Consider the following 4066-nt stretch of genomic DNA (forward strand, 5'->3'; position numbering starts at 1 on the left):
CCAGGCGTCAGCCGCAATGCAGAGCCGCAAATTGAGCTAGGGCGAGGTATAACCAGGCGTTAGCCGCAGTGCAGCGCCGCAAATTGAGCTAGGCGAGGTGACTTACTCAAGGCAACACAGCGCATCAGCGGGTGATCGAACTGATGCCTTTTGGGTACGAAGCAAAGACCGTACCACCGAGCCATGCTGACTTTCTATTATCCTCTTGAATGATGCTAGTCCGTCAAAGATTACTTTCATCAGCGAACTGGTACTCATTTGCACCTGGGTAAAATGAGGTGATTCCAAGAAAGTCATTTTAAGATAAGATCGGAGATCACCATAGAGTCTACGGAATTGACCCTTGAGCAATCTTTGGGTCATTAAAGGATGCACCCAATATTGTTTTCTCTTTCAATTTGTCTTTTTTTCCACGTAGTAAAGCACAGAAATATGCAACCTCTATTTCATCCATTACTAGTAGTAGTAGTAGTAGTAGTAGTAGTAGTAGTAGTAGTAGTAGTAGTAGTAGTAGTAGTAGTAGTAGTAGTAGTAGTAGTAGTTAGTAGTAGTAGTTAGTAGTAGTAGTTGTTGTAGTAGTAGTAGCAGCAGCAATAATATTACTCTTGCTATAAGAATATTTCATGGTTATATAAATCTTATGTAAACAAATCCCATTGTACAGTGTAAAAAATCATTATCGTCATGTCGTATCTTATGTTGATTCATAAAATGTGAATTATTAGAGTTGTACCAAGGACTTATTTTTTAAATTATTAATCTATAATTCAAACTATTAAATAACTAATCTATTGATTAGAAGATTATACATTATTATTATCACCATTATAATTATCATATTATTATTATTATTATTATTATTATTATTATTATTATATTTATTATTATTATTATTATTATTATTATTATTATTATTATTATTATTATTATTATTATATTATTATTATTATTATTATTATTATTATTATCATCATCATTATTACTATTATTATCATTATTACTATCATTATTTGCCTTGCTTTATTATTGATTTTATTTACTTGATTTGTTGATGAAAATATTATATTCTTGTATGAGTTATATTGACAATTGACTACAAATAAACTTTTGAATCTTGTAAACAATTTTTTTAAAATAATGCATTAGCGCAGGTGTGTCCCGGGACAGTCCTGTCCTAGTGCGGAACCCCTTTTGAATAGAAGTTTTCTCCAGTGGGACAGGACAAATTTGTCCCGGGACAGTTTTGTTTTAGTGCGGAAGGAGGGTAATCAGCATTCATTATTTACCAAGCAGTTGGTGCTGTCGCTCTAGTGTGTGTTGTGTGTTGTGTGTCAGTATGCCAACCCCATGCCGCTTTTGATGACATTCTGACAATCCTTGCTGCGTAATGCCATAGGAAAATCAGCCAATCGGAGGCTCTCGAAGTGCACTGTGACGTCAGGGTAATGGCAGCCAGCGGATGTCGGACTGCTCTCGATTTCGCACTCTGAGATGTGTGTAGATTTTTCAAAGTTTTTTATCTTCTAAACTCTGTAATAAAGGTTTATTTTGCTGTGATATTTAGTTTTTTATTCATACAAACGGATAATCAATACATTAGGGGATTCCCTGTTATGGGAGCCAAGCGTTTCTTAACTTATTCAACAGGATTTTTGCAGCTACACACTTGGACTAGGAGGATCGACACATTTTCTCGTGTTGACTTCGCGAGGGTTCGAGTTGAGTGCAGCACCTGTTTGGATTATTTTATGGATGTTTAAGACCTGATATTACACATAAAGCAGGTAAATATATTTTTATCATTTGTCTAAGTATTATTGAGTTAACATCTATCACCGATGTCCCATCTCGAGCAGAATAGACTTTTCATTTCTTCATGACATGCTAATGCTGAGAGATTGCTAATCAACAAATGCCAATGATTGGGCCAATGCAAGAAAATTCCGTTCACTGAATGATCCTGGGCTGAAGGGATATGACTGGTCTTGGGAAGTTTTACCTCTAGTTTAGTTGTATTGATAGGCCAGGTGTTGATTTTTTGTTTATTTTTAAAAATTGTTTTATTGGTGCACTTTCACTTCAGTAACTTGTGATGAATTTGAAACTGAAAAAACAGTTCATATTCATACTCATACTCATCATCATACAACAGTCGCAGTCTCATCATAATCATACTCATAAAAAGTCATAGTCATAGGTAGTCAACAGTTGTGGATTCTTACTCAGAACTTTAGAAATCTCAAACTCTCGTCAAGAGTCTTCGGTATATTTTAGAGTGTTTTCTGCTCTACCAACCAGCTGCTTTTCTCAGATGATGTTTGATTACTTTCATTTTTACTGCGACATAGTAATAGTACAGTCCTGTCTGGGGATAACGAAATTTCGTTATTCCCAGACACATAAGTGAAACTCCACTCTTTTAAGCAATTATCCACATTCCGGAATATGGAATGTTTCCAAATGCACATAGAAATAAGGAAAGTTAATAAAATATCTATGAAAACATAAAATTAACTAACATTAGATCAGGTGTTACTACATATACACAATATGCATCGACTTTGAATTGGGTGTCATGGCCGAATGGTTTAGTCGTCTGCCCTGGAAGTTTTACCAGAATCGACATTGCGGGTTCAAATCCTGGTTCCGCCACTTAAAAAAAAAAAAATAAAGATTCCGTCTTCTTTTTACAGAATGTTGCAAGGGATAAATGTCCCATCCATCCTCCCCCCCACCTCTTTTTTTCTGGGTGTCTGGGGATAACGAATTTTCATTATCCCCAGACAGGTGTCTGGGGATAATCACAGCGGTTTGGTCACACAAGAGGATTTTAATTTTAAATAATATGAAATACTGTCTCGTCTCTCTAATTCTGGAACTCCACAATTTGGATGTCTCCATTATCCGGACAGATTGCCTGGGGACGGATTGTTTTCTTCTTTAGTTGGGCACTTTGAGGACTGATTCCACTGTCCAGATCCGGATGTTTCTGTAATCTTGACTAAATGCTGGGAATGGAGGTGTTCAGTTAGGATTAGAGAGACGTGTCTCTATTTTGAATTGAGAAGTAAATGTTACAATTGCACAAGATAACTTTAATTACTGCTGATACCAAAAAAAATGGTATCGAATGTTAAGGAGATGTTTGTTTAAAGATATTTTGTCTTAAGTCTTGACTTGGAGCACTCAATAGTATGAGTACTTTTGGTATAGCCCAATACTTCCATACTGATGGTCTGGAGCAAAAATTCCGGGTTACGGGCAGCTTATGTCAAATTCCGGTGAAGTCATATTGCTTTTAGGGTGTCCCCCCCTAAACACCTATAACACCACTGAGACCATCATCATCACTGACACTTCTACAACCACCACCACCACATCATCATCATTACCACTATTACTACAACAATCACCACTACCACAACTACTACAACTGCCACAAACAAATCATTATCATTACTAATACTGTAAACAACAACCAACACAGCATCATCACTACCACTACCACATCATCACTAACACTACTACTCCAACCACCACCACCACATCATGAGTACCACTACTACAGCAACCACCACCATCACATCATCACTACCACGACTACTACAACCATCACCACCACATCAGCAACCACCACCACCCCCTTTGCATGTGAAGCGAGCACTCTACCAACTGAGCTATCAGACCCCGATGGCTGTTTAGAACTACAATTTTATTGCGCATAATTTGATGGCTATGCTGCATTTTGAAGTGGAAATATCTTATTTAAGGTTGTACTTTTAGCAATTTACTATTGAACGTTGCAACATTTAAAATGATTACTAATATAATGGGTCTCAAATTGGCCTTTGCACATTTTATGTACTTTATGATCAGAATGGTTCTCCCAGTTCCTTCATTCTCTCCATCTGTAGTAATAGCCACATAGAATCTAGATTGAGTGTACTAAGTTATATAGACAACTTGATGAGTGTTTGGTCTTGGAGGTTGGCTGTGTGCCCTGTATGCTGATTACGGGAGAATTGAAAGGTGAGAAGTCTGAGAAGGGCTTGAGCTCTCATCCAGA

The 4066-nt window shown here is 36.9% G+C and overlaps 1 protein-coding gene across 4 annotated transcripts in view; it reads left to right on the plus strand.

Annotated features, from left to right (window-relative positions):
- The first annotated feature begins 1426 nt into the window (after window positions 1-1426).
- Window positions 1427-4066, plus strand: part of LOC144958831 (mitogen-activated protein kinase kinase kinase 3-like) — a 67764-nt gene continuing 65124 nt past the window's right edge. For 3 of the 4 annotated variants that reach the window (XM_078891055.1, XM_078891054.1, XM_078891056.1), the window contains exon 1: window positions 1429-1784. The gene's annotated coding sequence lies outside the window, so the exon portion shown is untranslated. Of the gene's footprint in view, window positions 1785-4066 lie in introns of all 4 variants that reach the window. The other variant, XM_078891053.1, reaches the window with a different exon arrangement.

The sequence above is a fragment of the Berghia stephanieae genome, chromosome 13, assembly GCF_034508935.2.
Source record: "Berghia stephanieae isolate SIO BIC M18660-M18661 chromosome 13, UCSD_Bste_1.3, whole genome shotgun sequence".
NCBI lineage: Eukaryota > Metazoa > Mollusca > Gastropoda > Nudibranchia > Aeolidiidae > Berghia > Berghia stephanieae.